This window comes from Heptranchias perlo, chromosome 30 (assembly GCF_035084215.1).
Source record: "Heptranchias perlo isolate sHepPer1 chromosome 30, sHepPer1.hap1, whole genome shotgun sequence".
Taxonomy (NCBI): Eukaryota; Metazoa; Chordata; class Chondrichthyes; order Hexanchiformes; family Hexanchidae; genus Heptranchias; species Heptranchias perlo.
The window spans coordinates 21670063-21681477 of NC_090354.1; positions in this window are offsets into that span (position 1 = coordinate 21670063).

Genomic DNA, 11415 nt, shown 5'->3' on the forward strand with positions numbered 1-11415 from the left:
TTATTTACAGTCTTTGGGAGAAATTTAATCTTAATTTTAGTTTAGTCTTTTGTTCCCAAATTTTTGTCAAATTTCACACTTGGAGAAAAAAATTAGTCTAATATTTAGCTACATTTTCGTTCTAGTCTTTTTTTCAAAATTTATGTTTCAAAAATGTCAATTATTGTTTCACACGATTCACAAGGCCACAAGAAATGTTAGGAAATAATAAATTTGGGCTGAGATGACGACTAACACTTCATTCATACTTTTCCATTTGTAGTATCTGTTTCAGTGCTAGAAATTATTTTAATTTTAGTTTTAGTCTTGACTCGTTATTACAAATTTTGTCTTGAGTTCACAGAAAGAATTTCATACTAATTTTAATTTAGTTGATGAAAATTCCATTATTTTAGTGAACCAGTATTTTCCTCTTCAATTTATTCAATGGAGACAACAAAGCCAGTGACCCCCACTGCAAAGTCTGGTTGTGTTGATGTCCTGGGTCAGGTTCAGCCCCAAGGTCAAATAGCCTGCCATCACTCACTGTCTGGGCTGACACTTGGGGAGGGGTGAGGTACGGAGCACAACTGCTATGTGTGGCACCAGACCGCAGCAGATGTTAAAGTCTTTAGAAGAGGACATAAGAACATAAGAAATAGGAGTAGGCCATCCGGCCCCTTGAGCCTACTCCGCCATTCAACAAGATCATGGGTGAGCTTCTACCTCAACGCCATTTTCCTGCACTATCCCCATATCCCTCGATGCCTTTAATATCTAGAAATCTATCGATCTCTGTTCTGAATGTACTCAATGACTGAGCCTCCACAGCGCTCTTGGGTAGAGAATTCCAAAGATTCACCACCCTCTGAGTGAAGAAATTTCTCCTCATCTCAGTCCTAAATGGCCTATCCCTTATTCTGAGACTGTGACCCCCTGGTTCTAGACTCACCAGCCAGGGGAAACATCCTCCCTGCATCTACCCTGTCAAGCGCTGTAAGAATTTTGTATGTTTCAATGAGATCAACTCTCATTCTTCTAAACTCTAGAGAATACAGGCCTAGTCTACTCAATCTCTCCTCATAGGAGAATCCCGCCATCCCAGGAATCAGTCATTGCACTCCCTCTATGGCAAGTATATCCTGGTAAATCCAGAAATTTACATCCAAGACAGGAGAAAATTGCCCAAAAAAAATCTAAGCGCCTTTAAGATAAGGTCCTTCCAGGATGACTACTTCCTGGAGCTGGATAGTGGGATCTGGTTGGCCTCTTGACCCTTCTCTCAGGAGAAGGTGGGATGGTTATTCTTATGGGTTCTATCTCAGCACGTGTAGTAGAAAGTAACTTCAGAGTTTGCAGCAGGCATAACATTCTGTAACATACTAATCCTCCTGTCGTCTTGTTTAAAGCCACACAGCAAATTCTGTGGAGCTGATAAGTGTACAATTACGACAATTACAAAAAAGATGATTCCAACAGCAAAACTACAACAGGAAGATGCACCAACAGAAAAACTGGACATACGAAAAATAATTTGGTAATAACTGAGACTGGTAGTTGAGGATATAACACGTTCTTGAAGTTCGGTCACACACTATACTTGTCTTCACAATTTATGTTATCTGATCTCTTCACCGGTCTTACACCTTGTTACAGTCGTTCCGACATGTTACTTTCTATGTTTTTTTTAACATTGATTTCTGTACTGCTGGTTCACAAGGGTTGATCACACAATGCTCTACAAACCTATGGCAACAACTCCCCCACATGTGCAAATCTGGAACTTCCATTAGCAGTGGTAATAAGGTTCAGTTGTAATATGAGTGATTATTGTCCTTGATAAGTATCTCCTAGTTTGTGGGTGGTTTAAATGAATAATCTCTGTTCAATATACTGGAAAACAGTTTAGCAAAGAAATTGGATTCACGCTTGACCTGTTGATTTCTGCTTGTGTCAAGAAAACTCACTTTTAATTTCCTCTGTGTGTTACGTTTAGCACACTTGTTATGCTGTTTGCTTTTAATTATTGTCTGTGTTATTTTAATGCAGTTGATAGCCCATTTAAAATAGCCCAGACAGAAAGTTAACATGAATCTATTAACCAATGCACCAAAAACAGAACAGAGGAAATTAAAACCCAATATAATTCTGCCACAGGGTTTTTATAGCCTAGAAACTGCTGTTGCCAACATTAGCTGACGAGCATAACAGATTTGTATGGCATTCCTTTGTGCGCTATTTTATTGGAGGCAATAACCTATTTAAAATAAATGGGTTAACACCTGCATTGAAATTACAATATAAATACTGATCAGGAAGGCCATTTGGCTCATTTGACTTTATCCATCCAGAATGACCCTCAGCCTTTGCCCTTTGCCTTCACTGTTCTATCTGGAAGTCCATTCCATGTGGTAATCACACTTCATTTGAACAAGAATTCTTGATATCAGTTCTAAATTTGCCTTTTATTAGTTTGAACCAATGTCTCCTTGCCCTACTCTTGCAATTTAGTTTGAAGTAATTTTCTTGATTTATCTTTCTCGTATTGTTTCCTATCTTCTATATCCCTCTCAGATCACCTCTCTATCCCCTTCTTTTACAGCTGAAAAGCCAAAGTTTCTCCAGTCATTCTTCATACCTCAGACTTCTGATACTAGGGATCAGCCAGATCGAGTTCTCTGAACTGCCTCCAATGCCTCCTTATCCTCAGTGACCAGAACTGGACACGGTACTCAAGGTGTGATCTGATCTAGCACTATACAGTTTGATTAGGATTTCCTCTGATATTTACTATGCTGATTTGGATATATAATTCCAGAATTCTATACTCTAGACCGCTAGATCCGTTTTCATGTCACCTCTGGTCACTCAATCACTGGTTCACTCTGATTCTGAGCACAGTTTAAGTACCTATTCCTGTTCTATCTAGCTACTATTATATTTTATATGCTAGACTTCTATAAGCCCCACTCCACTCCAATACAACACACCAAAATGCAGACCTCACATATTGTTTTATAGATTGTAACTTTGTGCATGTCTACGTGGTACAATTTTAAAGGGGGTGCAGAAACAGAGAGACCTGGGGGTGCACATACACTAATCTTTGAAGGTGGCAGGACAAGTTGAGAAGGCTGTTTAAAAAGCATAAGGGATCCTGGGCTTTATTAATAGACATGATGTGGAGATGCCGGTGATGGACTGGGGTTGACTATTGTAAACAATTTTACAACACCAAGTTATAGTCCAGCAATTTTATTTTAAATTCACAAGCTTTCGGAGGCTTCCTCCTTCGTCAGGTGAACGATGTGAAAATGACGAAGGAGGAAGCCTCTGAAAGCTTGTGAATTTAAAATAAAATTGCTGGACTATAACTTGGTGTTGTAAAATTGTTTACATTTATTAATAGAGGCATGGAGTACAAAAGCAAGGAAGTTATGCTAAACATTTAGAAAACACTGGTTAGGATGCAGCTGGAGTATTGTGTTCAATTCTGGGCACCACACTTTCGGAAGGATGTCAAGGCCTTAGAGAAGGTGCAGAAGAGATTTATTAGAATGTTACCAGGGATGAGGGACTTCAGTTATGTGGAGAGACTGGAGAAGCTGGGATTGTTCTCCTTAAAACAGAGAAGGTTAAGGGAAAATTTGATAGAGGTGTTCAAAATCATGAACAGTTTTGACAGAGTAAATAAGGAGAAACTATTTCCAGTGGCAGAAGGGTCGGTAACCAGAGGACACAGATTTAAGGTGATCAGCAAAAGAGCCCGAGGCACACGAGGAAACATTTTTTTACGCAGCATGCTGTAATAATCTGGAATGCACTGCCTGAAAGAGTGGTGGAAGCAAATTCAATAGTAGCTTTCAAAAGGGAATTGGATAAATACTGAAGGGAAAAAAATTACAGGGCAATGGGGAAAGAGCAGGGGAGTGGGACTAATTGGATAGCTCTTTCAAAGAGCTGGCACAGGCATGATGGGCCAAATGGCCTCCTTCTGTGCTATGCCAAACATGATACTATGAGTGCATTGAAATCCAGTCACACACCTCACACTGTGCCTTGCCAACAGCTGTCCTGCCTCAAGGCTGATGCTTACTTTTCATCTGTTTCATCATGACTGACTATGTCTAACAGAGTTTAATTATTATTTTTGACTTTATTTGCATCCATCCTATTCTTTCCTTCATTGTTTTGAGGTTTAATCTTCTTTTACAATTATTAGAAATGCATCATGAGAATAATGTGGATAGGTGGGCTAGCTGGACCAAAGGTCTTCTCCTGCCTGAAACTGTTACTATGTTAATACAGCAGCCCTTGTTTCCCTATATACACAGTTTCTCTATCCATTTTAAGTTACATCTATCTTGAAAACCTGACAGATTTAACTGTAATTATTCATTGCAGTCATCCTCTGACCTTAATAACTTGTACTCTGGTCCTATTTGTTCCTGTCCATTGCAAAGTGAATGAAGGCTTTTCACAAACAGCCAAACCCCAAGGTATTTCTACCCTTACATTTTGTGGAAATTCATCACTTTCTTCTTCCTTCGGATATTCTGAAAATTGCTTTGAGAGGATGTTTCTTGTCCATCCATCCACTTTATCCATTGGTCATCATTCGGCCTAAGAAGAGGTGGATGTACAGCTGTAGATATGAGACACACAGCACGATTTACTTTAACAGCCAAGCACACCGGGTTGATTTGAGAATAGCGAAAAAAGAGCAGACACCCAAATGGTGGCCAGCCTTTTCCTCTTGCCAGCTTGCAATTTCTGTCCATTCACTTTGATGCAAAACTGAAGGCTAGGAACTCAGCAGGGAAAGGTCCGGGCGTGCTTTGTGGCTGGCTTTAGCCATTAAACGGTAACAATACTGGATCGATAGCCGTCTCGTGCTAGAAGCAAAGGAATCAAAGATTGCTCTTGTGTCCCTCCTGGTGGCTAATTTTAGAGTTCCATTCGCAGAGACAAATTACATTGCCATTCAGAGGCCTCATGGTAGGTCACCTATTCATAGTGTTAGGAAATTGTGTGAGGCCCAGGGGGAGAACTTAGGGAGGAATATAATTTTTAAAATTAAGTGACTGCCAGTCGGCCATTTAAAGATGGCTTGTTGATTAAGTGCAGGGCTTGATGCGGTAATTAAATGGATCCCAGATTCAGTTCCTGGTCTGTGTTAAGTTAGCTGATCTCAGCTGGATGCTAGCAAGGGTGCTACAACTGACCTCAGGGTCCGTGGCAAAGGAAAAGAAATATCAGCCAGGTTTCCCATTCCTGATCACATTACAAATAACTCCCACCGGAAAGTATGTGTGTCCATGTGAAAACATCTGGTGGAATAGGTTCTCACTTAGATGTGTTGATATGGTTGGACTGCCTGCCGAGATTCACTGTCTGCGCTCATATCTGAGGAAGAACGGCCACTTGAGTAAGGTGTGAGAGGGCTCTGATTGCCCTCTGGATTTAATCCAGAATCGGCCTTCAGAAGACGAGGAGAGAAAATTGGGGGAAAGGGTTATCTGAAGCGAAGATATCTTACCAGGGAATAATATTCAAATGGAATGCCTTCCAGTCACAGGATAAAAAAGTGAATACAAGTTTTGCTATGTCACCCATTAATGAGTACCAAACAAAAACAGATCAGCTTTTTTTAATTAAGAAACCATGGTGAACATTCATGGCCCACAATGACAGGCAATGTGGAAAAAGAACAAAAAACACAATGAATCAGGATAAAGCTAGGGTTTTAAAAACCTGTAGTTCTTGAAAAGGGAAGATAAAAGGACGAAAGGAGTTCCACAGGATCGGTGCATGAATCAGTTGGAGTCAGAGACTATGGCCCTGATATTAGCTGGGAGGCGGGCTGGCAGCGGGGGAGGTGGGGGGGCGATTGGGCGCGTGGCAAACCCGCATGAACCAAACTTACCGTTTCCGATGCGATCGCACGTTGATTGATAGTGGTTAACATCCTCTCCTGGTTTCGCACCCGGCAGCTAGCGTGATTGACAGGCTGGCTGCCGTCAGGAGCTGCAACACAAGGGGGGGCGCAAGAAAGAGAGAGAGCTAGACGTCATCCAGCACTGGAACGGAAGACCGAGGGTGGGGGGGCGAGAGGGGAAGAACAGGGGGACATCAGGAGAGTGAAGGGGGGGACATCGGGAGGGTGAAGAGGGGAACATCGGGGGGACATCGGGAGGGTGAAGAGGGGAACATCTGGGGGATATCGGGGGGACATCGGGAGGGTGAAGAGGGGGACATCGGGGGGACATCGGGAGGGTGAAGAGGGGGACATCGGGGGGACATCGGGAGGGTGAAGAGGGGGACATCAGGGGGACATCGGAGCAGGTTTCAAAGGTACGTGCATTTAGTGTTTTCACTTCCTTGCATGTTTTTAATCTAATTTATTTAGTTTCTTTTTCCCTGATCTGGGCAAGCCGCCCAGATAAGTTAAAAATCTTTCTAACTACTTAAATTGTCACAAGTAAAGTGCCTTAAGTACCTCAATGAGGTACATTTGGCTCTTTAACTGTCATCCCGCCGGCTTTAATTGCTGGCGGGACTTCGTTTTCAGGTCGTCCGCGCACACACAGGTGGGATCCTGGGAAACTCGGAAGTTGGCGAGTTGGAGCCGGCTTCCGAACCCGAATGGGATTTCCGCGATTTTCGGAACCCCGCCCCCAACGTACCGGCAATTGCCTCCTAAAATCACCCCCTATGATGAGCTATGATTTAACACAGCTAAGAAAAAGGGAGACAAGAAAGGTTGCAATGAACAGAGATTGGATGGTAAATGTGAGAAAGGGATCACCAAAAGACCACTTTTGGGATAACATTTATAATATCTTTCAGCATTTATATTAATATTTTGAAGCAAGGAAGAAAGTACAGTCTTAGAAATCACAGAGGAGTCCCTCCTTATTTATAATTATTTACATTCATTGCTCTGGGTAAACAGCAACATACAATTAGTTAATTAAAGTGCCCTCAGACAGTTTATTACTTCATATCCCAATATTGCATTATTTAATGACAGCAGCCTGTATATGAAATGTGTTTATTCCAGAAATTCTGACAGTACTTAACAAACACTTTTCTGTGCTGTCATTCCTGTACATAATAATTATCCATTGTAATTTAACAATGTCCATGCTTTCATGGCAAAGAAAGTCTTCAGAAGACCTTTTGCGAAACATTCGCTGCAATTACATTAGAAATTGAACAGTGACAAAGTTCCACCTCTCATTTCACAAACTGGGCATGTTTTAAATATGTGGTTATTTATTACAGCTTTATTGGATTGTTAATGAAATTGCTTTGTTACCCAGACAAAAAAGCAAAAAAATGCCATGGTAGATGACTCAGTCCCTAACCATATTAAAAACACAGAAACAGTTTTAAGAGACAAACACACTCAGTTATGAATCCAGTGTGGTCAGGTCAGCAGGTTGATTTTTATGGTTAAGCGGCATTTCAGAGCTTCTGAATGCAGTCCACATATTTAGCAGTTATCAGAGAAAGACAGTCCCTGGGGGCTGTCTAACATCAAGCTTAAGCCCTTTGTATTTTCCTGAACAAAACCCTCTTCTTGTAGCAAGTCCTTTTATAAATCCATCTTTTCTTTTTTTCTGAAGCAACAGTCGATGCCACTGTTTACCACATGACTTCTGTGGTTTCATTCCATAGGACTCTGAAAGTGACTGGTGGATGAGATCCTCACATTATGTTTCTCAATATATTGAAGGCATTTGCCACTGGCATCTGGCACTCCACCAGCTATTGGTTTAGCTAAACACAAATGAAATGTCTAAACAAGGGAAGAATGGTGCTTTAAGTTGATCAAAATCTACATCAAAGGTCTTGAAATATGCAGCTTATTACTGACTAATGTCGCATTAACTATTCAGCGTAGTAAAGAACTTGTAAATTGGCTATTTAAATTGCAGCCCTTGGAATGATAGGGATGCTACAATTGACCTCAGTACCCCTGGGCTGAGGCAGTAAACAAAATCAGCCAGTTAGCCCTGCTGGGAAGTGGATGTGTGAACATTGGCTGTAGAACGGTTCAGGGTAGGCTGTGATGTCCTTCATGTCTGAATAGCCCAGTGACAATGTCTAGGCTCACAGGTGAAGAAGAGACACTTGGGTGAGATGCCTGAGGTCAATCACTTCAGAGAAGGAGGGAGGAAAATAGTTAAATCCAAGTCCTACTTTCACCAAGGCTTCAGTCTTACACAACTGGGTAATAGAAGGTGTAGGAAGAGGAGTAGTCCATTTAGCCCCTCAAGCCTGTTCCATCATTCAATGAGATCATGGCTGATCTGTGACCTAACTCCATATACCCGCCTTAGCCCCATATCCCTTAATACCTTTGGTTAATAAAAATCTATCAATCTCAGATTTAAAATTAACAACTCAGCTAGCATCAACTGCTGTTTGCGGAAGCGAGTTCCAAACTTCTACCACCCTTGGCGTGTAGAAGTGTTTCCTAACTTCACTCCTGAAAATCCTGGCTCTAATTTTTAGGCTATGTCCCCTGGTCCTAGACTCCCCAACCAGCAGAAATAGTTTCTCTCTATTTACCCTATCAATTCCCCTTAATATCTTGAAAACTTCAATCAAATCACCCCATAATCTTCTAAATTCCGGGGATTACAACCCTAGTTTTTGTAATTTCGCCTCGTAATTTAAACCCGTGGAGTCCAGGTATCATTCTACTAAATCTATGCTGCACTCCCTCCAAGGCCAATATATCTTTCCAAAGGTGCGGTGCCCAGAACTGAACACAGTACTCTAGGTGTGGTCTAACCAGGGCTTTGTATAGCTATCACATAACTTCCACCCCCTCGTATTCTAGTCCTCTACATATAAAGGCCAGCGTTCCATTAGCCTTTTTGATTATTTTCTGTACTTGTCCATGACATTTTAATGATCTATGTACATGGACCCCTAAGTCTCTTTGGACCTCCACTGTTTCGAGCTTTTCACCATTTAGAAAGTACTCTGATCTATCTTTTTCAGGTCCAAAGTGGATGACCTCACACTTGCCTACGATTAAATCCATTTGCCACAGTTTTGCCCATTCACTTAATCTATTAATATCGCTCTGTAATTTTATGCTTCCATCTACACTGCTTACAATGCTGCCTATCTTTGTGTCATCAACAAACTTGGATATGTGGCTCTCTATCCCGTCATCTAAGTCGTTAATAAATACAGTGAATAGTTGAGGCTCCAACACAGATCCCTATGAGACACCACTAGCCACATCCTGCCAATTTGAGTACCTGCCCATTATCCCTACTCTCTGTCTCTTGCTGCTCAGCCAATTTTCTAAGCAGCTCAATAATTTGCTCTCAATTCCACGAGCTTCAACTTTAGCTAACAGTCTCTTATGAGGGACTTTATTGAATGCCTCCTGGAAGTCCATATAAACAACATCCATAGGCATTCCCCTGTCCACTACTTTAGTCACCTCTTCAAAACATTCAATCAGGTTTGTCAGGCATGACCTACCCTTTACAAATCCATGCTGGCTCTCTTTGATCAGTTGAAAATTTTCAAGGTGTTCAGTCACCCTTTCCTTAATTATAGACTCTAGTAATTTCTCGACAACAGACTTTAGGCTAACTGGTTTATATTTGCTGGTTTCCCCCCTCACCATTTTTAAATAGCAGAGTGACATGTTCAATTTTCCAATCTAAAGGAACGGTTCCTGAAAACTTTGTAAGATTATAGTTAGCACTTCTGCAATGTTCTCACCTGCTTCCTTTAAAATCCTGGGATGGAAACCATCTGATCCTGGGGATTTGTCACTCTTTAATGCCATTATTTTCTTCATTACTGTTAATTTGCTTACGCTAATTATGGTGAGTCCCTGTCCCTGCTATCCTCTTCCTCTACTGTAAATACTGACACAAAGTAATTATTTAACATGTCTGCCATTTCCTTATTTTCAGTTACAATATCACCATTGTCAGTTTTTAAGGGGCTCACATTGCTCTTGACCACCCTCTTTTTCCTAATATAACTATAAAAAAGTGTTCATTTTGATATCCCTTGCAAGTTTTTTTTCATACTCCTTTTTTGTACCTCTTACTTTCTGTTTTGTCACCCTTTGCTGTTCTTTATATCTCTTCCAGTCACCAGGATCTGTGATATTTTTTGCATTTTTGTATGCTTTTTCTTTTAGTTTTATGTTGTCCCTTTACCTCTTTTGTCGTCCATGGCTGTATTTTTTGGCAAGTAGAGCTCTTACCCCTTAGGGGTATAAATTGGTTCTATATCACGTTAAATTTTTTTGAACACCTCCCACTGATATTCTGTCGTTTTACTCATTAACAGATTTGCCCAGTTTACTGTGGACAGTCTCTGTCTCATCCTGTTGAAGTCGGCCTTACCTAAATTTAGTATCTTAGTAGATGATACAGGTTTCTCCCTTTCAAACACAACGTTAAACTCGATCATATTATGGTCGCTATTAGAGTTCATGCACTCAGAGACCGGGGGCATGATTTTATCAGGGAGCCGGGAAGGGGGCAGGGGAGTGGAATTCCTGACAGGAAACCCGGAAGTACGGGCCAGCCAATGTCCGTCAGAAGAGGAAGAGGATGTGAATCAGTAAATCTTAGATTTGGGGGGGCAGGGATCATCAAGGGGGCTCAGTCATCGGGGATCATCTGGGGTGGTCAGTCATCGGGGTCATCGGGAGCTCAGTCATCTGGGGAGGGTGGTCAGTCATGGGGGGCATCGGGGGGGGCTCAGTCAACAGGGGTCATCGGGGGTCAGTCATCAGGGGGTCAGGGTCGGGGTCATTGCGGTGGTCATAGATTGTGCGGGGAGTCAGAGATTGTTGAGATTGTGAAGGGGGTCGGAGATCGTGGGGGGGTCGGAGATCATGTCAAGGCTCCTTGAAAGCTTCCACTGACCGACCCATCTCCTTAGGACGGGTTAATACCGGAAGTGGGTGGGTTTGACGCGGGTTTTAGATTTTTAACATTTTTACTGGACCCCCGCCCCAACCCACCCATTTTTCCGAGTTAAAATCATGCCCCAGATCATTGAATATTTCTGGCAATGAAGAGAAATTTTAAAATGCAAAATTATTTACAAATACACTCCCTATTCACTTGTTCCAGTTAGATGCTTTCGGCCATTTACACCTGTTAAATGAATGCATTGTTTTGTCCACATTACACGTTGTATAAAGTTTACAGCTCAAATTGGGTAAATTCATTGGGTGCAAAATAAGACTTAATGATATTCTAACAATCTACTTAAACACACCAAGTTTAAAGGAATAAAAAGATAATTCCATGTTCTAATATTTATTTTTCATGAAGTTTCTTTTCTATCCTTTATGCTTCCACTAATTCTAAATTTAATCCCAATGCCAGTTCATTGATCAGTCAAAATAACTGTTCGCTATTTACCATTTTG